This window comes from Choristoneura fumiferana, chromosome 10 (assembly GCF_025370935.1).
Source record: "Choristoneura fumiferana chromosome 10, NRCan_CFum_1, whole genome shotgun sequence".
In the NCBI taxonomy this organism is placed as follows: domain Eukaryota; kingdom Metazoa; phylum Arthropoda; class Insecta; order Lepidoptera; family Tortricidae; genus Choristoneura; species Choristoneura fumiferana.
In genome coordinates this window covers 1,019,781-1,043,756 of record NC_133481.1, presented here as the reverse complement: position 1 = coordinate 1,043,756, position 23,976 = coordinate 1,019,781, and the positions used below count along the sequence as shown (strand labels likewise).

The following is a 23,976-nucleotide window of genomic DNA, read 5'->3' as shown; positions in this document are numbered from 1 at the left end:
TCCTCGTATCAAGCCAAAAGCAATCAGCCGAGGGTGTTCCAAACGAGCATCGACCAACCGCTAATTGCACTTTCTAGTTTTAAGTATACTCAGAATCAGCAAAGATTCAAGTGGCGATCGGGGCGAAAAAAATAAAGTTCCAATAGGGGGTGAAAGGGGGTTGGCTTGCCCGCCTGCGCGGCGCCATCCCCCCCTCCCCGCAGACTACCCCGACTCAGTCAAGCCTCACCTACGGCGAACGAGCGTCGCCCCCTTAGACAATCAACGACGGTTTTGATATCAAAAATGAGTTCACTCATGCTAGAATCCTAATGGTGTGTGCTAACTGTGCTGCTGTGCTTTTTGTGTGTGTGTGAGTGCCTTGGGATGATTCATACGTAAGTATCTTGATGCTAATAAGCCTCATTGGTGGTGTGTTTTATGTAAATATGAGTGGAAGTTTAGGCTCACCTCCGTGTTTGTGTTGTCATTACAAAGTTGGTTAATTTTCGTCTTTGGGCTCTTAACTTGATATTTAGTTAGGCTTAGGGATGGATAGGTACCTACAGACAATTTTTTAAAAGACATTTGGGAAAGATTTGGGAAATTTTCACTGAAGTGTTGGATGATTTTCATTGAAAGTAATATGCGCAAGTAAATAGTGCTTAGGAAATAATCTTCGAGTAAAACGTGAGTCATGCTTCAAAATCAGAATTTGAAAAGTAGTTATTGAACTTGAAAAGAAAAACTGGCCAAGTGCGAGTCGGACTAGTGCACTGAAGGTTTCATACAATCAAAGGTACCTACACCATGAAATATCGAAAGTATCAGACTGACTACCTGCTAATGTTCATAAAGTACAGATAAATTGCATTTTTTTATTTTCTAAAAGACTGACTCACGCTTTACCGGTATTTTTTTTGATGTGTAGTATGTTTATCTCTATTATTATTTAGAGTTTGAAATGTGCGTGTTTAAACGTTATAGTAATACAACAAAAAACAAAAAATATATACGTTTATTGAGACCCCCTACTTTTTCTAGAATGAATTTTAATTATTTATTGTAGCGGAAATAGTAATACACATTAGGTCTAAATTTCAACGGTCTATATATTATGATTGTTAAGATACAGCTCAGTGACAGATATATAGATAGATGGATAGCATAGCGACATTTAGTTTTCGGCTACAAAACTCTCATAAAAATCCTTTACTGCTTGGACCCTAAGATGCTGGTAGCATGTCGTCAATATATCACAGTGCTGATACGTTGTTTGAGGAAGCTGTCAGCTCATGGTCAAATATAGATACATAGGTACTTACTTGTTCAACTAACATAAACATGACTGATGACTGTTTTAGTTCGCCAGCTGTTTGCCTAATTGAATTATTAATTAATCTCGGCCTGAATCGGATTTACTTAATTTTTTTTTTACCGTTTTATGCCACAGTTAAAAAGGTGTTAAAGCAGCAACTAGAGACTTTTAAATCATCCTGGAAGCTGAAAAATCGGAGAATCCATTACTAACAAAATACATTATCCCAAAACAAGGGTACTTTACCAGAAGTAGCTCCCTGGGGACCTTAACCCAGGCCAGGGATCACGGGCCTCGTATATAGATCACACTCCCCCAAATAGAATTTATACTAGGCATGTACTACAAATAGAAAAAACTCATCAGGCCATAAATTCCCAGGGTACCTCAGGATTCAGCAGGAACGCCGTTCGACATCGTTTCTTATTGGAGGAAAAATTCCTTGTTTCATCAATAAAATGATTTTTAACAGTCACCGGATAATTTTGGCAGTGCATTTGTAGTTTAAAGTATTGAATAATAAGGTATCGTACAAAAAGTCTTCTTGCAATGTTATGTTTATTTTATCATCATTGTCATTCCAGCCTATTTATGTACGAGTAAGTCCTACAGTTCGGCGCAAACCTATTCTCAGAATGAAGGGCTTGGGCCGTAGTTCCCACGCGGGCCCAGTGCGGATGGGGAACTTCACACACTTCCGTTCCGAGACTGAACATTAACATATGACATAAACTATAATTAATATTTTAGTTGCATGTACAGCTGACATTAATTGTAAAGGAATTTCCTGCTCTTGCTTTTGGGCTTACACAGAGTAAAAATATAGGTCTCCGTGTAGCACAATCAATCGAGGCTATTATTTACTTACAACTAAAAAATATTACGACGTCCACTGTTGGGCATAGGCTTACCCCATAGACGTCCAGTCACTTCGGTTGGTAGCGGCCTGCATCTACCGTGAACCCGCGGCTTAAACCAGGTCATCCGTCCATCTTGTTGGTGTACGTCCTACGCTGCGCTTGCCGATCCGCGGTCTCCACTCGAGAACTTTTCGGCCCCAACGGCCATCTGTTCTCAGTGCTATATGGCCTGCCCATTGCCACTTCAACGAGCTCATTCGCTTGGCTTGGTTTTTCTAAATAAATGCGAAAAACTCCTTTTTCGTCTTAGCTGTGTGGGTAATATTTAAATACCTGTTTAATTATATTATAAATTTATAATGTAACAAGTGGAGCTGTCGTTTAGCTCAAATTTGGGCTCTGCAGAAAATCAGCGTTGCTGCACCACTTTTTCGGTGACAGTTGGTGTCATCACCATACAATTTATTGTGATTTTGCTTGTATAGTAATATATTATTGTTTTTTGTGCTTGGTGGTGGTACTGTTGGGACCGTTAATAAATCATTTTTCTTTCTTTCTTTTCTTTCTTTTTTGATCGATTATTGACTGTGCTGTGTAATTTTAGAAAAAAAATACAACTATGCCATTCTTGTTTTTTATAGTGCGACATGTAGATGGTATTTTATGACGATAATATTTACGATGATATAGCTAACTTTATGTCTGCCGAGGTTAATTACACCCGGTATATAAGAGCGTTACGGCCCAGCCAGAACAACCAGGGGCATGGCAAACATTCCTGATCATTGCTCGTGCTGCCTGACAACCACTACGCAACGAACATATAGACCGCGCAATGAATAGAGAAAACAATAAACAATATAACAAGAATAAGAAACAATTATATAAAACAAGTGAGGCAATAAATGGACATGAGACTCAGCGAGGTCGCTGGTTTTCAGTCTCCAACCAAACTAAAAACTAACTTAACTACTACTTACTACGGTAGGTGCGCTACCATAACGATAGCATTACATCAAAGTATCCGGTACATGTACTAACATTAACAAAACAATTTACGTTCAGAGGCAGAAATTTCAACACAACCTGGTTACACCAGTAAAAAAAAAACAATCAGTTTACCAATAATAAAATACAGTGGCATAATATCTCAGTAACTCAATATCAAAAATCTACACACTTTTATGCCTTTATCACTTTAGAAGGGTGTTTACAACCCAGTGAGCGCGCAGCGCGAACGAAGCTTCTCCGTTTCAGCTTCGGCGAAAATGTTTTCATATTATCGGCTGTCTGGCTGTTTGTTTTTCTCTACAAGCCGCATTTCTGAACCAATTCCCGTGAAATTTTGTGCGCAGATACAGTAATTTTATTATGTTTTTTGACAATTAATTTTTGGGGAAATTTGAAAAATGGCAGAGGTGTGGTTGTTTACATATTATACGTTATTTTACATGAAAATATAAGTGTGGTTGCAGACTAGATTTTAATTAAGATTTTAATTAATAACTAAAAGCGCCTAAATCAATTAATTACAATACCCTAACGCAAACATTTATAAATTATAAACTATTTATGATGTTTTACGAAGACCGCAAAAACTTAGTCCAAGCGTCTCAGGAAACTTAAGTTCTTGACTAAATAATATAGTTGAAACTTAAAATAACTTTTGCCATAAAACTTGTTGAACTTTTACTTCCCTCAAGGTTAATGAAATACCGCTTATTGTGGCCCCTTTTGCTAAATAAACGTGGGTTAATATTAATGAACAACATATAACTTTCATGTGTTTGGAAGTTCAACAAAATGTATTGTGTTAGGGGAATCTTCGCGAACATGGTTACACAACACAAGAACGAGTACAACTTTCTGGAAATTTCGTGAGCTTATTTTAAAATTTGGCGTGACATTAAGCCGCAGTGGACTAGTTGTTTGTCTATGGCCTCTCAAGCAGAGGATCGTGGGTTCAAACCCGGTTTCGCACCTCTGTGGTTTTCTAAATTTACGCGCGAAATTCGAAACTTAAATCACGGCTTTACGGTCAAGGAAAGCATTGTGAGGAATCCTGCACAAACCTGGGAAGCAATTCAATGGTGTGTGTAAAGTTCTATGTAAATGAACACTGCGCCCATGTGGGAACTACGGCTCAAGCCCTCTCATTCTGAGAGGAGGCCTGTGCCCAGCAGTGAGACGTGACCGTAACGTTATCACGCTTTAAGGAAATTAAACGGTACATATTAATACTATAATTATAATTGCTTTTGTAAGAATTCGAACATTATAATTGACAGCGATTGCTTTGTTTTCTAATATTTTGCGATATCTTTATTTAAGTTCCTAAAAATTTTACAGAACTTCATAATAATACACTATATCCTTTGTATGAATATTACTTCTCCGCAAAAAAATGTCTTTGCAAAGTGCAAAAAACGTAAAAATAAGTTGAGCCTTGAGTCTTGACTTTGTTATCGTAAAATTTGCACGGGAGATAGGAAAATTGAGTCATAATACAGTTTCTAGAGAGGGTGGTTAAGAATTCATCGAGTTACTTAACCGTTACAGAGTGTAAGATGAAATTTTTAACTTCATTTGTATATTACTTACAGCTTTGTCAAACATAGTAAGGTTTATCACAGGCATATTTAAGTACCTTCGTAAACCTGAGATAAATATTCGGTGAACATAAATTATCTTACGATTTTAATTTAAAATAATGCAAATAAAAAACTTAACATCATTTTCATACATATTATACATTATTAATTATGTACTTACAGGTGGTTTTCATATTATTTCAGGAGGTTATTACTTAGATTAATTAGACTACATTTTTGAAAGGTTTTTAATGAGAATCTCTTGCTTAAATTATACCTAGTCATGCCTTTGATGCATGTACTTATTCAATCGGTTTACATAATAAACTTTAACGTAAAAGTCATTTTAAATTTAAAAGATAGATTTAATTGTTGTTATCGTTTGTTTAGCTTCGTTAGGCTGCACATTCAGGTAATTTTTGCATTTTTGGTTATTTTTTGTCGTAAAGTAATGTTTGGTTGAATAGGTATATTTGACATATATCTTGTTGAAACTAAAAAAAATATCGTTTTTTACATGAGCCTATTAAAATTTGTTAGTTTAAGATTAGTTTTTTTTAATCTACGGTTTTACTGCTATTTAAATTAAAGGAAAACATATCTAAGGTAGATATGAGATAGAATAGCTATGCAGTGCGCGAAAAAAAATACATCAATAGTAAAGCAGCGCTGTAATTGTAGTAGTACAGTCAGCATCAAATATATCATAGCGGCCAAAATGGTCAAATAGTTCGGCACGCGATACAAAATATATGGCGTGCCGAAGTATTTGAACACTGTGGCTGCTACGATATATTTGATGCTGACTGTACATGTAACATTTTCGTTTGGCAACCTAGACTCTAGGTCCTAGAGAGTGGGATTAACAGGAATTAGGTATGTCCACGAATGTTTTACCTAGCAGTTACTGTGCACAACCTGTGCCATACAATGTCTCCATATTGAATGACGTCACGTAAAAAATTAGGCAGCCCGGATATTGACTTGTTACAGCGCACACTGGTGTCTAAATAGATTAGTATTTAGGTATAGATATCACATGGTCTTTTCCCGCTTGTGCCACCCTTCTGTCTACGGTACACTAAACACTGTTAGCTAAACTTTATACCCCTAAGTATCGCTTGTCGCGGGGGCTCACCCTCCTCCCCCCATGTTCGATCTTCGATCAAAGAATAGAATTACTAACATTAGTTGGTGAACTCGAGCCCCAGTCAATGACCTCGAAAGGTTAATATTATGTCTAGACTTTTTCAAGTAATGATTTACACGTTTATTGAGAAATATCAAAAGATTAACATCTCGATTTTATTGCGATTTAAGCATTTTACACTTCCATTGAAGGTAGATATAATTTATTAAAATTTTATCATGATTTGTAAATATCCTAAGATGTTTAGAGGTATGTACTTTACCGAAGAACGCACATCCTTTTGAAATTTAGATAATTATGTAACCCATGTAGTTTAAACTATTTATTTTTACTTTATTTTGCTGGATTTGATTAAAGTCCGCCCGGATTGCTACCACCATCTTGCCGTGAAATCCTGCCGTGAAGCAGCAGTGCTTGCACTGTTGTGTTTCGGCGTGGAGAGTAAGACAGCCGGTGAATTACTGGGACGCGAGGTATCCCATCTTAGGCCTCTAGGTTGGCAACGCGTCTGCAATACCCATGTTGTTGCAGATGTTTATGGGCGGTGGTGATGTCTTATATCAGGAGACCCATTTGCTTGTTTGCGATCCAGTCGAATAAAAAAAAGTATCATACTTTCTTTCTGCTAAGTTTCTCACAGCGCATTCTTGTTGGCCAGGATGGTATTACGGAAAGTTGGTTTATTGTGTAAGATGCCTCTTGCAGGCTATTTATCGAATAAATGTTTTACTTAATCATTATTATTATTAATTTTTATAATTTTTTTGTTATCTCTCTTAGATGAGCGGTAAAATATTTAATTATTATTATTATTATTATTATTAATATGGGATTTGATTATGATTTCATTATGTAGTTTTCAGGAAAATAATCCAACATCCTGCTGATACGTATAATATTCTGAATTATTTTAAAACATCTTATAGTTTCATTACAAACAGCTTTCAATCGATCGTTAAATCAACATCCGTTTAGCTTACTAGTTCATGGTGTCCTAACTTTTAGTTACAGCTAAGTTTACAGCTATCATTAGTTGCTGCACAGCTGGATACAGGGGGTGCGTGTGGGGGGCTATTCATCCTTTAAGTGGGGGTTAAGTTCTGCTTGAGACAGCCTCTACGTTTCAATGTAAATACATTGGCTCTTTATAGTTGTCTAATTAAAATCTTCCTTTGTTAGCTGTTTCCAAATGAATTGTTACGTTCAGCTATATATATTATTATGTTTGTGTAGAGGAGCTGAAGCGTTTTGTTTTATGTTGTTGGTTACGAATAGTATTTAATTTTTTAACACGCTTTATACTAGCTTCACTTGAGACTGCGTATATGTTATGTTACACACCAGTCAGTTTCAAATCACTAAACAATTCTGGTAAAATGAAAAACAAGTTGCTTTTTACTGATTTCGTCATTTCACTGAGCAGACTCAGGGATTTGACCAAATAAATAAATAAATAAATAAATATCACGGGACAATTCACACCAATTGACCTAGTCCCAAAGTAAGCTTAGCAAAGCTTGTGTTATGGGTACTAAGCAACGGATAAATGTAATTATATAGATAGATACATACTTAAATACATAGTAAATACCCAAGACCCGAGAACAAACATTCGTATTTTTCATACAAATATCTGCCCCGACACGGGAATCGAACCCGGGACCTCAAGCTTCGTAGTCAGGTTCTCTAACCACTAGGCCATCTGGTCGTCAAATGACTGTTTTTTTCTAGAAATATGATACAATGGATTCGCCATTATAATAATTCTGCGTGATTTTGTCCAATATTGGCTCAAATCTCTGTTTTGGTCATTTTTATTTATTTCTCGCCACCATGTTCGGTTTTCAAACTTGACATGAAAATACGCCTATCGTGTATTAGTTTGAAGATACTATTCTTAGCTGTCAAGGTGACAGTTCTACCACGGAGTTGAGGTCGGTCAACACGCGCGGTGTGCTTATGCGAAAATTAATTACAAATGTGCGAATTTTGGTTTAGAAAGTATTTCGGGACGATATAAAAACAGACACACACACCCTACACTACACCAACTCAAAAGTGGATCCTGCAAGAAGCGGCGCAGCGAAAGCGAGGTACACACTCTTCATATTATTATACATATATATGTATTTATGCCCACCCAACTCTGCCCAGCACAGATTTCACATATACATACATACTCAAGTAAATACATATTGATCACCTAAGACTTGAGAACAAACAAAGCAAAGCCGCCGAGCTTCTATTAAACCTGTGTTATCTTATTATTTTCTATTGACAGAATATTCTCAATGGCATGAGAGTTAACTTCAGGCGAAGGTCAAATTAAATTAATACGCACGAGTAATTTTAGCTGCGATGACATTTGGACTTTCATCTCTCCCGTTTCGGGAAGGTGTGAAAGAGAAGCAGTCGTGCGTATGCACCCTTGAAACCACACTTGAAACATATAAGAACGACGTCTAACCTCTATAGAGGTACAATCTGAACCCGAACGAACATAGGGTAAGCCGGAACCGAAATAATCTAATACGTTTTAAAAAGCAATTGTTCTGTATTAATTATAGAGCAATTATTGCTTGTTTTATTTGTTTTGAGTAATTTGGAAACGGTTCTAAAGGAATCAATCAAATTTGCTATGTGGGTGTTTTTGGAGGCGAATTGATCTATTTTGGTCTTTACGTGTGAGAAAACGCGTGTTTCCGAGTTTTAGCAGCAGACTCCCCCCCAGTACAGTCAAGTGAAAATTATAGACTGTTACAAAAAATACCCATAAAGCTAAAAGAGGGTTAAATGGTTCTTAATAAAGAGTCCGTATACAATATTCCAAAACCGTGCTGTCACTATAGGATCTACCTCCAGAAAGAAATTTAATTAACTTTTACCCGACTGCCCGAAGGAGGGTTATGTTTTTTGAGTATATGTATGTATGCATGTATGTATGTATAGATGTGGGTATGTATGTCCATTTCTTTGGTACTCACTGCAGCCTAAACGGCTAAACGAATTTTAACATAATTATGAGGTATCATTGCATTTGTAATAACTGTCGGAGTGACATAGGCTATATAATATTTCAATATGGCGTCTGCGAAAAAAAATATGGCGGAGGAATGAAAAAAAAAAATTGTATTGTAACAATATGGCTATCAAATGAAAGCTAATAATTAGCCCATTCTAAATATATATGGGCTATAATACTTTTAATATACCGTTTTCACATAAATATCAAAAAAGTGTAAAATAAAACATTAATTTAAAAAAAAAACCCGACTGCCAAAACTAAAAGGAATAAAATAAGCCTAGTGGTCTAGAACTCTGTTAAGTAGCTAAGTAATTTAAAGTTCAACAGTCGGGACCCATTTAAATCGTGACGCTCAAAAACTCTTGGTAATGGTAACTGTTGAACTTTAAATTAGCTACAGATTTCTAGACCATTAGGCTTATTTTCTTCCTTTTAGTTTGGCAGTCGGGTTTTTGATTTTTTTAATGTAATGTTTTATTTCATTGTCTATTTCTGTAAAGTTGAAGAGTCAACTATGGAGAATGTTTATGCACATGTTACCTTAAAACCACGCTCACATGAATTATTGCCTCAGGAAAAATGACTATACCACGAATCCAGCATAGATAAAGAAATACTTATACATATATGTATTTACATATAACCAAAGGGCCAAAAGCTCTAGGCAGCTATACCAAGCACGGCAAAAAAGCCTTTGTAAGCTCCTACCAGTTCAGTCATTTTAGTTCCTATTATTGTAGAAAAATGATCCAGGCACAACCGCCAGGCTCTAAGGTCGGTTTTGCTACCACATATTCTAACCTAGATACAGTGAATCGGGTTACGTGCAAGCGTACTTTGGCGAGCCGCCAACGCAAGCTCAAGCAGATCAAGTTACACTGGAACTGGCCAAAGTGATCTAACAATGTCATATTATATCTAAAGACGTGAAAAAAAATGCTTAATGGTTACTTGACCTGAAATGTATATTTCAGTTTTTTTTTATGACGGTGGAAGCATTCTACACTTCCACTGAACGTAGATATAGTTAGTGTTTAGTTTTGTAACTAAGGGACTCCATACATCCCTGTATTATTATTATTTTGTATTTTTTCTTTAATTGTATACTGTAGTTTTTAATTATTTTATTTTGAAAAAAAAAATGCTTTTCTGCCAAGTTTCTTGCGGCGCATTCTTCTTGGCAATGATGGTCTTTCCGAAAGCGCTGGTATTTTAAAAAATTACGTGTAAAAGTGCCCATTGCGGCCTATTTACTGAATAAATGATTTGAATTTGAATTTGAAAACGTTTTTCTATGTGGGGTATATTGGAATCGGCGAAAATAACATTCGAAAATGACAAGAATCTGTGTCTTGTTCGTATACCGCTTGAAATAAATTTCCGGCTAAAAATGTGTGAAATACGTTGAAGAACTAAAGGCACCGCTCAATAAACCAACACCTTTGGCTTCATCCGCACTTAACATCAGATGAAATAGGGTCAATCTAGTCGTTCAAATTTGCCCGTTCCGTGCCCGCTTAAAGAATAGAACGGATCTTTTTCTACTCGTGGGTGTCATGAAAGGCGACTAAGGGACTCCGGACTCCAGCACTGCAGTGTTGAAGGCAAGGGGGAACCACCACACTAGTTCCCCAAGAAAGTCGTCACGAAGATTCACTATTGAGCCACAACCAACGATAGAGAAGAGAAGAGAAGAAAGTGAAAACTTTATAATATAGTACATTGTGTCTTAAGGGCGGTAAATAAGGAATTACGAACGAGAGTCTATTAGAAGCCCGTAATTCTAGTACCACCCGTGCGACATACAATGTTTTTCACCACATTTGCGAGTAAAATTGTATATTTGTAAAAGAAAAACGAATTTTTTTTCAAAAATTGCCGATACCGCTAACTGCGCTCTTGGCAGCGCCAGCTCCCCGCCGCTCTCCCCCTCCGCAGCATGTGCATGGCGTGCGTGTGCAGCGCGCGCACGGAGCAGCAGCACGCCATGCAGTAACAAACTCATTTACCGACCTTGGGCTTCATGACATGAAAATTAGTACGGGCAATGACTCAGTTACCGACCACGGGTTTCATGACAAGCACATTAAGGTCGAGGGTTTTATTTGGGGGGTTGCAACCAAGGTAGCCTGCATGTTACGACACTGTTTACGAGCAAGTGTGATGAAAATATGTTTACTTCAACATCATTTACATTTTTCACATTTTCTTATGTTGTAGACATCTAAGTACGTGACACAAAGAAAGCTATACAGCGTTTAATATTTCCATTAGTTTTCTGCCGGTGAAACCTGAGTCCCCGTTAACGTGCACGTTTCGCGACATTGCGAATACGTGAATTAAATACGTAATAGAAAAGAAGTACTATGTCATATTTTTTACCGATTTTCTTTTTACCTGCGCTAACCACCTCGGGTATATATTGGCTTATTTTAGTCCCTCGATAAAAAATATACTATTTATTATCAAGAAAGAGCTATTTTATAATTTGAGAGTTGTTTTAAAAAAATAACAATTTTGCTAGGATTCCATCATCAGATCCTGACTTGGTGATAATGTGACACTTAAGAACAAAAAAATAACTTTGAAAATTAGTTTACAATTGACGGAGGAATCGGTGCACATACAGAAAGAATACAGTCGAACACAGAAACTTCTCCTTCCTTGAAGTCGATTAAAAATGATTCACATCTGCAACACAAGTCAAATGTTGAATGCAAAGTATTCTGTTTCCAATTTTAGTTCGTTGAAGCCGCTACCTAACTTAAATTGCTCGTCAGAGAACAGACATTCAATCAAAACTATTGTAATAAAGCGCAGCAACCCTTTAAATTGAAAATGTCTGTAGCATCAATTGAGCGAAAACTTTAGTGGAAAATCTTCCGCGGAAACATTAATTTTTATTAGAAGATAAAATTATGTAAACCTAGAACCTTCTAGAAAACAAAAAGCATATCTGCTTGACAGACATCGTAAAATCTTACTAAATACTGTACAATGAGTATTTATTGAAAACTATATTTAGTAAGCAGTACAGTAAAACCGAGGTGCAGACAAAATTTTCCAAGGAAAGTCTTGTCACTGATCTCCAGGCAACCTTTATCAACAAAAGAAGTAAAGAACCGATTTTAGCAGGTGAAATTATCTTTGGAGCTTAACCCTTCAAAATGTATAGGCGCTGATGATCAGTGCCAAATTTAAGGCTATTTATTTGTATTTTTTTTAATCAGCAGAATTTGTGCTTATTAAAACAGATGAGACTAGAATTTATTACTTATTTTCTTTAGTTCTCGCATACGAGGGGTTAAGACTTAAAAGTTTGGCAGACTATTAATAAAGGCGCACTAAGAACTACTTCTTCTTTGTATGAAGTATTACACCTAGAATTTTGCGCCCCAGTTACATCAAAAGTAGCTCAGCAAAAACCTCAATTTTGGCAGAACAGGCGTACTAAAAACCTCATTTTATTTGATACATATTCGGAGCAAGCGTAATAAAAATATAGACAGGCCATAAAGTAGTTAAATGGAGTGACGAATGCATAACTCTCCGCTAAATTGCTTCCAGGGACTCGCAACTACCATTCGCACGAACAGTTTGCATTCGTAACGTTATTTCACAATATTCTATTCGATAAATAGCAGTTGGACTATCAGTTGTCACTAGAAGTGTGGAAATATTCGAGAGACGTTTCTCTATACGTGATACGAATTGGATATTGAGAGCACGTTCAAAAGTCAATATCTACAAAAATAAAAAAAACAACAAAACTACTGTTGGTTTCAAAAGAGAAAGAAAGAAAGAAAATACATTTATTCGGAAAAGTAACAAAGAAACTTGAACGATTACATAAATAAATAACACAGACAAGGAAAGCAGTTACCATTCACGAAACGGACCCAGCTCAGCATAATGTAAAAGAGAAAGAAAGAATACTGTAATTTTATTGACGTTTTGTTCCTGTACTTGGTGTTTCCATATTCCCGGCGTCGAAAAACATGGCGTGCAAAATGCGGCTGCAGCCAATTCAATATAAATCTAATTAAACCTTTTGACTTTGTAAATAAAATCGTCCGTCGACGGGCGAGCTCAGCCGTGCAAAATGCCTGGTTAAATTGACTGTTTTGCCCGAATCGGGTGAGTCGAAGCTCCATACGAGTTCATCCCGTTCAGAAAAACTGGTAATTTTGTCGACTTGATTGGCAATATTGCGTTCCGCCCGGTGGCCTTTTTACACTCCGGTATTTTTAAAGGTACGGAAAGGTCTTTATTTATGTTATAAAGCAAAAAGCGATTGAGCAGTTTAAAAACCAATCCGGATCGCCCCAAGGTTTTTCTCTGTACGCCACCTAATCCGGAATGTTTAAGGTTTTAGTGATTTTAGTCATACCCGCGGGTAATTCGACAAGCGAGTGCGATGATACTTGAGAAACGGCTGAATCGATTTTAATGCAAATAGCTATGTATGAGATATGATGCCACAGACAGACAAACAGACAGACAGACTTATAACAGCCCGCTTTTTGCGTAGGGGGTTAAAAAGACCAAACCGCAGCCTCGAAGGGGCTCTTATTGGTCATCAAAGACTTTTAACTTTTCCTCAGAGCTGAGGCCACAACGTGAACCTGCGACCAGATTGAATTTTCAAGAACGTGTTTTACTCCCGTTAAACGCGGCCCACTAACGGTTTAAATTGACAAAGCAAAGAGTCCGCTTTAAAATAGTTCCTGCTAGAGCCCGCCCTCAAATTGCAAGAGACGTGCTCAGTTTTCATTTTATGTAAAGTCTTGTATTAGCCTCGGACTTTGTAAATGAAGGCTTCACAAGCTTTTTAATGCTTGTATTTCGAGCTATGGAAAAATGAATTATTTTAGGGTTATATTAAATCAAAATCAACGGTTCTAACTACGAATATGATGAAAAACTGTAAGAATTAAATACCTACATACAGGCTTTAAAAATGGAATTCCAGAATTACTTGTACTTTTCCAAAACCGTCCTAATTTGTTTTTTTTTCCATCTTCTCCCTTTTCTTTTGATCCCTTCTCTCCGCCTTTCTTTTTTTTTATTCGACTAGATGGCAAACGCGCAAGTGGGTCTCCTGATGGTAAGAGATCACCACCGCCCATAAACATCTGCAACACCAGGGGTATTGCAGATGCGTTTCCAACCTAGAGGCCTAAGATGGGATACCTCAAGTGCCAGTAATTTCACCGGCTGTCTTAGGCAGCTGTCTCACCGCCGGCGAGGAAACGATTGGCTATCGACTATTTTCTCGCTCAAGAAACGAACAAAAGATATAGGATCCTGTGTGAGTAAAGGAGACACATATATTAATAGTTGATCTCTGGCGGTTCACACTGCCGGCGAGAACTCGCTCTTACATCTTTTGTCGCAGCGACAAGAGCTATAAAACTCGCTAATCGAGTAATCGCCCGTCGTACTCGAACACTCGCTTTTTACTGCTCGCCCACTCGTTTCTAGTTACTCGCTCTGCTTGCTTCTCGCTCATCGTCGCCGGTGGGACAAGTGCCTTACTCTCCACGCCGAAACACAACAGTGCAAGCACTGCTGCTTCACGGCAGGATTTCTCTTTCGCCTCACAAATTATTTTCTTACATGTACCAACATACATAAACATATTGTTTCTATTTAGAAATTCTATCTGAATGGATTAAAATATTTACAAACCACAATCCTAATCAAGTGCATATCGGACGATTTGGTAATTATAGATTACTATTATTAATATAATAATGTCCCACTGCAGGGCACAAGCCACCTATCGGAATGAGATGGCTTGGTCCGTACCTAGTTCCCGCAGGAGCCCATGCCAATCGGGAACTTCACATAGATCATTGCATTTGTTCACAGATGGGTGCAGGTTTCAAAATTCTTCGCCGTAAAATTCATAGTAAATTTCAATGTAATTTTACACATAAATTCAAAAAAACTCAGAGGCGCGGGTATGGTTTCCTACCCACGACCCACTGCTTGCGAGGCCATGGTTCAAACCACAGGCTACCAAGACACTTCTTTTATAATGGTGGTGTAACCTAACCCTACAATAAGCTAACCTAACTTAAATAACAAAAATTTGAAACCTCCGGCATTGTCACTTCAAAGTTCAATACCTACCTCAAAAACAGCTGAACCGATTTTGATGAAACATATCTAAGAACCATCGCTAAAAACCCTGCTTTCAAATCGGTCCATCAGTTTAAGAGCTACGGTGCCACATACCCACATAACGGTCAAACTTATAACACCCCTCTTTATGCATCAGGGTTTAAAAACACTTCTTAGAGGTAAGTTCTAATGAGGTGAATAAATGATAATAAAGAATTTGCGTTACACACGAAGCAAAAGTTGCCTGAAGGTTTGAATAGAATTACATCGACCCTTTATTGATACGGCCGGATCCAAGAACGTCGTGTGTTATCTTTCAGTCGCTTCGAATTTTTATCTTTGTAAGCGTCAAAGCTGATTCACTGAATTTGCTCTCGTTTGGTGAATTTATTAGAGAATCCTCTGAATCAACTGTGTGACCTCCAATCCGGATTAGTCGACTAGGCGAGCGGTTTGTGGTATTCATATTAGAAGTTTTGGTGATAAAATACCTACTGCATGTTGGTGAAATGAATAAATAGTAGATTATACAATAAGAGCATAAAACGAGCCATTTGACCCAAAACGTTCGTATAGCCACCCGAGCAGGTACGGCGAGGGTGGATAGCCACGTCGAGAGGAAAATAGGTTTAATACTCGAGTTTTACACTCTGCTTTTCACTTCGACGGCCAGGAAATGAAATAGCAACAGTGGAAACAATTGTTCACTTACTATGTACCTTTTATTGTTCACGCATTACTATTATATTATAAATTTATAGTTTTATTGATCTATTTTGATTGATTTGATTGATTTTTAGTTTTATGTAAATTAAAAATTATTTTATATAATATGTAGAAACTTCTTTGCTTGTGGCTGTTTACACCTAATTGCCTTAGTCTTAGACGAAGATTTTACTTTATGCACTAGAGCATAAAAAGTCATTTTATGTCGCCTAGATCCAGCATAAACACGAACTTTACGAGCATGAGAAGTGAAAAAGTTATAGCAATGAATGAATGTAGTGCGCCTGGACCTAGATGGGCGATGATATTCGTAAGGCAGCAGGCAGCGATTGAAGGCGAGCTAAAGATTAAGCTTAATGCTGTGCAGGAGACTCTACATAGTAGGAGGCTCTAGAAGTAGACAGATGCAGATGAAGATGGTGAGGATTTTAAAATGTCATTTATCGAAACACTGTCAAAATGGAATCTTGCTTAATTGAAAGTTTCAAATAATAATCACACTGTAATACCCTGCTGCTTTTTAACCCCCGACGCAAAGAGAGGGGTGTTATAAGTTTGACCGCTATCTGTGTCTGTCTGTGGCCGTAGCTCTTAAACGGGTAAACCGATTTGAATGCGGTTATTTTTATTTAAAATTAGGTTTTCTAGCAATGGTTTATAGACGTGTTTCATCAAAATATTACTAGCACTTGAGGTATCCCATCTTAAAGAAAGAAAGAATAATTTATTTGCTTAAACATGGTAAGTACAATGTAGGTGGTTATTATAACAATTATAATTGTTTGTTTCACATGTTTAACCGATAGAGGCATGCAAATTATACATAATAATAATGTCAAATTGTTGTTAATTAAATAGTCACTAACACAATAATATCATTTAGCTGTCATATATTATTTGTTTACATACATCAAATTAATTACTGCATCAATGAGGGCTATCGCGAATGAATTCGCCGCTAGAGGCGCTAGTGTAGCGTGAGGTCTCCGAAATGTCAAATCTCATAGTTTTTGGGTGAGCTACGCGGGTTTATTTATAATTAGGATGAATGTCTGTGTTTTGAGACAGTTTTATCTTTCGGAAACCTTTGTCCTCCCTTTTTTCCGAACAAAACGGGGACTATGCAACACTGTGGCATGCTCGATATATTTATGGTACGGTTTTAAGGTGTATTAAATATGATTTAAATCTAAACTTTGTTTTCACGCTCGTAATAACAGACTTTGAAAGCCATACTTAAAAACCTCACGCTACAGTGCGCCATCTAGTGAGATAAAAAACGATAGCCCTCATTATTGTTACTTTTAGATTATCATTCCTTATTTTCTAAAAACTCTCTTAACCCGTAGAAACATTTCTTTATTAACCATTTCCTTAATTTTGTCATCAATAAGTTATCGTGTAGTTGGCGTAGTTCTTGTGGTATTTTGTTATATACAATAATACTCATAACATAACTGTTTTTTCTATGTAATGCAGTTGAGCATGGAGGCATTTTCAGCTTATATTTGTCTCTTTCCCTAAGCCTTGGGTTTGATTTTAGCTGGGTGAAAGAAGTAAAATTTTTCCGCACATATGAAGCTACCTCAAGAATGTATAACCCAGTCAATGTTAGTAATCCTAGTTTTTGGAAGATAGGCCTGCAAGACGTTTTAGGTCCTATAGGCCTCTCGTTAGGCCTCTAGGTTGGCAATGCATCTGCAATCCCCTGGTGTTACAGGTGTCTATGGGCGGTGGTGATCTCTTACCATCAGGAGACCCACTTGCTCGTTTGCCATCCAGTAGAATAAAAAAAAAAAAAAAATCGGTTTAGCCGTTTTTGAGATATTCAACTTTGAAGTGACAAGGGGTTTTCCAACTTTTTTTGGTTAGGTTATAGAATAGAGCGGACCCATTTCTTCCCATAAGCGTAGCGTAGGTATCGTAAGCGGCGACTAAGGACCTAGTGAGAGAGTGAGCAGCAACGCTCCCTATTGCCAACTACAAACTTCCGACTCCAGCACTGCGGTGTGGAAAGCAAGGGAAAATCACCACACTATTTTTTTATTTTCGACTGGATGGCAAACGAGCAAGTGGGTCACCGCCCATAAACACCTGCAACACCAGGGGTGTTGCAGATGCGTTGCCAACCTAGAGGCCTAAGATGGGATACCTCAAGTGCCAGTAATTTCACCGGCTGTCTTACTCTCCACGCCGAAACACAACAGTGCAAGCACTGCTGCTTCACGGCAGGATTAGCGAGCAAGATGGTGGTAGCAATCCGGGCGGACCTTGCACATTGTCCTACCACCTGCCGAATTTCCCAAGAAAGTCGTCATGTAGGTTCATTACTGATCTCCAACTAACGAGCTTCTCTGTCAAGAGCTTAGATACTTAGAAGCAGTAATCCACTTTTATTATTATAAATTCGAAAGTTTGTGAGTGAGTGAGTGAGTGAGTATATTTGTTACGGCTGGACGGATTGTGATGAAATTTGATATGGAGGTAGACATCTGGAATAAAACATAGGCTACTTGTTACTCCGATATTCTCACGGGATAGGGATAAAATCTCGAAATAATAACCGCTGGGCTGGGAGTCATGAAATTTGAAATGATTGTTTTTAATGTAACGTCAATGAAAACCACGATTTAATTTTCGGGATTTCAGGATTTACGTGTGCGAAGTCGCGGGTAAACGCTAGTACCTAGATATATATCTAGAGCAGAGCTATCCTCGTAAAATAAGCGACGGCCCCGCCATCAATCAAACCGGACATTTATTATGTAGTTATTTGGCAGTCGGAATTCTTTACAAAATCTCCTAAAACCTGTGCAATCATACTTTTCATTAATCATTCGTATTTGACAGGAGAACTGTTGCGAAAGTTCTACGGACGTTTTGAGAGGGTTGAGAAGTTCTAGAGTTTGAACTTCTGAAATCTAAATTAAATTTTGCTAAAACTTTATAACGCATTTGATTATTTGCATAATAAAGCGGTAGCAAGCAGTCCAGGGTCACAAATTGTCGCCGCCGCCCATGTACACCCATCATATAAGTAGAATCATGGTGCATTTTAATTCACAGATCTTAGCGAGGTTGCATATAATTTAGATATTTTAATACTGGCCGCTTTCTAGTCAGTTTTTTTTTCAACAAACAGCTACCACAACAGACCACGCAACAGACTACCACAAATTAAGAATGTATGCACAAATTTTGTTCTCTAGATTTTTTTTTCATCTTGCGGCCAAGTGCGTATTGGACTCGCCCATGAAGGGTTCCGTAGCAAGTAACATAATATAAAAGTTCTTGTAGTTCGTTGTAACTTTGATCGATGTTTTAATAATAGTGTATTTTTGTGTTTCAATTCTAAGTATGGGGTTCTACTTTAGAATCCTTCGCTATATTCTGGATTCAATGTGTCTCGCGCCGTAAATACACCATTTTGCTCCCTTGTGACACAAATAACTATTTTTATTTCCCTCTAATTTTCAAACAAAATTGCTTCGGGAGGTGGATATTTGAAAGCCCTGGAAATTATTTCTAAGCTACAGCTTACAACAGTCTCGGGACTCTGCGAAAACATTTACTTGTTTCACCAACCATTGATTTATTTGACGGATAAATGTGATGCCGTCTCTGTTTGTTTGTTCGAATAGACGGAGAGACGTTCGAATAGGTGGTGCAACAGCTCCTTAGAATTAAATTCGCAATCATTACGTACATTTCATTGAATTGTTGTATCACGTTTTAAACTTTCGTGATTCTCACTCATAAAGCGTAAAGCGTGGTGAATAAATGGCAGCCCAGAAGGAAACGTAGAACCAAATATCCTGATGTAGCTAGACAGCCTGCATTGCCTTATATGAAAGGAGTGACGGACAAAGTTGGAGCCGTTTTAGGTAAGTATTCCATCAAGGTGGTGTACACGCCTTTGTCCAAAGTCGCGAGGCATATTAGGACACTCAAGGATGTCGTTCCCTTCCAAACATCGGGTGTTTATAGGGTTGATTGTAGTTGTGGTAGTTCCTATATCGGACAGACGAAGAGAACAATAGCTGAGAGGGTCAAGGAACACATTGCAGCTGTTAAAAATCGCCAGGTAAACAAGTCAGCCATAGCCGAGCATTTGTTGGAGTCAGGGCCAAACCACTGGATTGAGCTTCACAATCCCAAAATTCTGTCCACGGAACGTCATTTTTACTCAAGAATGGTACGTGAAGCAGTTGAAATAAAAAAGCATAGGAATTTCAACCGGGACGATGGGTATAAGCTTTCATCTTCGTGGAATCCTGTTATTAATAAGTGTCGGCGTCGGGATGAATGTTCGGAGGGACGATCGGACGTTGTTAGTGTTGTGTGTCGGTGTGATAGGGTGGCAAATAAAAGTGTCCAAGAGCGGGTAGTTGGTGATACGAGTGCCGGTACTATTAGTGATCAAGTGCGGGTAGTTCGAAGAACTAGTGCTGCTAGGCACACTTGACACCCCACACTTCAGTCTACTCGTGACCACGGCAACTGTAACGTGTGTGAAACGTCGAGATAAATATTACTCCTGTAAAAGTAGCGTGATAAGTCTCGTTTATGGTATTTTGACTATGAATTGTTGTATCGTATAATAACTAAAATCCTTTGAATAGAATCTGACAATCCTGTAGACACTTCCAGCCAACTAATATGAACACCGGGTTGCCTAGGTCTTGGTGATGTCACTATTATTATTTTTCGATTTGTTTTAGATTATAGTCACATCAACAGGGACATACATAATTAAGTGTACCCACGTTAGGGTGTCTTAAATGTTTAGAAAATTTACAGATTCTATTGAAATGTAGTATAGTGATCGGCCATCGAAAGCATTTTATGTCAATTTGATGACGAAATTATTACATGGACATGACTATTTAATTTCTTGCACAATTTTTTAAACTATTTTTATTTAGTTACTATCAAGGTTTTAACATTTCTATACGTATGATATGATTATGAAGCACAGGCCACATCTATCGAACGAATGAGTTTACGTCAACTCATGTCTTGTACTTGTCTCATTGACGTTCCTATCATTATTTTATACATCAAATCAATTGAACACTGGTAAAATATTTATTTATTTAGGTTAGCAACGCATCTGCAATACCCCTGGTGTTGGAGATGTTTATGGGCGGTGGTGATCTCTTACCATCAGTAGACCCACTCGCTCGTTTGCCATCCAGTCGAATAAAAAAAGAAGAAAAAATATATAAATATCACGGGACAATTCACACCAATTGACCTAGTCTAAAGTAAGCTTAGCAAAGCTTGTGTTATGGGTACTAATTAACGGATAAATATAATTATATAGATAGATACATACTTAAACACATAGTAAACACCCAAGACCTGAGAACAAACATTCGTATTTTTCATACAAATATCTGCCCCGACACGGGAATCGAACCCGGGAGCTCAAGCTTCGTAGTCAGGTTCTCTAACCACTAGGCTATCTGGTCGTCAAAATACCTCGCGAATTTACCATTCGTAAATGGTTAAAGGAAGGATCAACTGGATCTGATATACGACGAATCAAAAGGCTTATCCATATTAGTCATAATATTCATTACGTAGGACGTCAAAGTGACATAAAATGCTTCCGATGGCCGATCACTAATAATAACACTTAAATAATATATTTACATATGATTTCGGACCATTTTGTAACCGCGATAAGTATTTTTATCTGTTTATTTGTACTTTTTGTTGGCACGAGTAAATGTTCTCTCTTTCTTTCTATCATTTTATATTATTTCATTTAATTATCATTTAATATAAAAACATTTAATACATATAAGATGCTTAAATTATAATGCACAGTCGGCATATTAAATTTTGATGAAATGGTTCATGCAAGGAAGCAGCGTTTTTTTCTAATACTCCAAATTGACAAAACATGTATTACTCGTAAATAATAACTCCTGCAGTATGGTTCTCATTTATCCCACTGATATTTAATACACCACGGTTTATTTCTTGTACCTTTTTACTGCTTTATTTAATAGAATCGTTTTCTCAGCCAAATGGCCCGCTCTTATACGCTCTGTACCCAATCCTCACAGTTGGATTCATTCTTAATTAAATTTCTGCGCTCTGATTACAAACAATGGGAATTTCTGTGGAATCACGGTCAAATTGCCAAATATCTTTTATGTTATTTTATAAACAACATAATCCGGAAATTGCGGGAGTGGCGAGGTTTTCTTTCACATTAGACAATGTTTTTTTTTCAGTTGCTACATTTAATTTGTGAAAAAGTTTCTGTGTTTGTTTTTTTAATAAGTAATAAGCGGACAGACGGACAGATATGGCGAAGCTATAAAGGTTCCTTATTTGACTACGGAACCCTAAAAAAATAAAGGATTTCTTATTTTTTAGTAGTCCTTTATTTGTTGGCACTCCTCTGATTTAGATACATGTACCAAATTAAAAGTCAGCTGGACTATTTCAAAATGTAACATTGTATACAGACAATGACAAGGTACTTAGTTCACCATCATCATCATCATCATCATATCAGCCGTAGGACGTCCGCTGTTGGACGCCATGACGTTCATTGAGGGTAGGCAGCGCTAGTGCTGTGTGGGGGGTGGCGAGCTGCTGCAGGTGCATAGTAGCAGCTGCCTGCCGAATTGACTCATGGAACGCCACTGGTTGGGCGTAGGTCTCCTCCTAAGATAAACTACCGAGTGCTCGTTAGACTAATGCCCAGTAGATGACACTCTGCTGTCACCTGTCTCTTCTTCTTAAATTTAAGAGCTATGCTCTTGTCGGTGGAGTAATCGCCACTCCGCACGGTCTTTGGCCAGCTGTTTGACTTCCTGATGCGACACGACACCCACCCTTTCTTTCACCTTGGTTAAAATAGATTAATCTTGGTCTCCCTCCCTCTACCTCGTTTTTCTTCTATTTTATTTTTATTTGTCCCCTGTATTCAAATTAAATGGCGAATATTGGGACAGTGACGAGCACTTGTACGTTTACCTTACCTCTAGTTGCTTCGGTTTGAAGCGGCCTGCATCCACCGTGAACCCGCGTCTTACTTAGTTGAGCAAATGTATAAAAGATGTTTTAAAAAATTATCTTATTCTTTAATCAAAGGTTTCTTATTCTATTCCACTCTGATTATTACCAAAACTACGAGACATCGTTCAAGTATAATCCCGAAGTCTCGCGAAATATGGCGCTCACTTTATTCCAAACGAAAAATCTTCACGTCATTTCCATATCGCTCGATAAATCGGGCGATTCATCCGGCAACAGGGGACAAATCGGCGGATCGATCATGCCACGCGTCGATAACGATCAGTCACTCGAAGTTTGCACACTTTGCTAGGAATTTATTTAAAATGTGCTTGCAAATACGTTCACGTTGAGATTATATTGGATTGCCAAGACGCGTTCACTGGACTTTGGAGAAAAGAGCATGGGTCTAAAATGTCGTTATATCTATATAAATAATGTGTGTTTATCTTCTATGTTCTGTATAAATATAAATGAAACCGAAATGTATGTACGCGCATAACTTTCGACGACGGAACCAAATTGGATTTTTTTTTCGTGTTCGGTATTGTCAGGACAAGGTTTGTGTGAAACAAAATAAAAAAGAAACGGGAGCGAAGCCGCGGGCAACAACTAGTAAATATATATACGCCTGCCAAAAGTTCAATTTATGAAATACTAGCTTTTTCCCGCGGCTCCGCCCGCGTGGTATTCGGTTATCGCGCGCTGTTCCCTCGGGAACTGTGCATTTTTCCGGGTTAAAAAGTAGCCTATGTCACTCTCGGGCCTATGAAATATCTCTATGCTAAAATCACGTCGATCCGTCGCTCCGTTACGGCGTGAAGGACAGACAAACACACAAACATACAAACACACTTTCGCATTTATAATATTAGTATAGATTGAAATGGTAGATGTCCGTTGTCTCACTCCATGGCCCGTTCTGTCAGTATCCCAATCCCATAGATAACTCCATGTCGTTTTCTGCCTGACAGTAGTGTGGCAACGGTAGAGAACTCATGGTGTTTTAGGGGAATGTCCTCTGACTTGACTATACATTATACTACAAAGATAATACGGGAAAAGTTACAAAACTATGTATACACGTCCTTAATTTTAAATTAATAAAGTCGAAAATATATTCCTATAACTTGGGCCGTATCAGTCTCTGTTAGTTTGAC

The 23,976-nt window shown here is 37.7% G+C and overlaps 1 protein-coding gene across 1 annotated transcript in view; it reads left to right on the top strand.

Moving 5' to 3' along the window:
* Positions 1 to 232: 232 nt before the first annotated feature.
* kek2 (leucine-rich repeat, immunoglobulin-like domain-containing kekkon 2 protein) overlaps positions 233 to 23,976 on the top strand; it is an 89,265-nt gene continuing 65,521 nt past the window's right edge. The window contains 1 exon segment of the mRNA XM_074093003.1: positions 233 to 377. The gene's annotated coding sequence lies outside the window, so the exon portion shown is untranslated.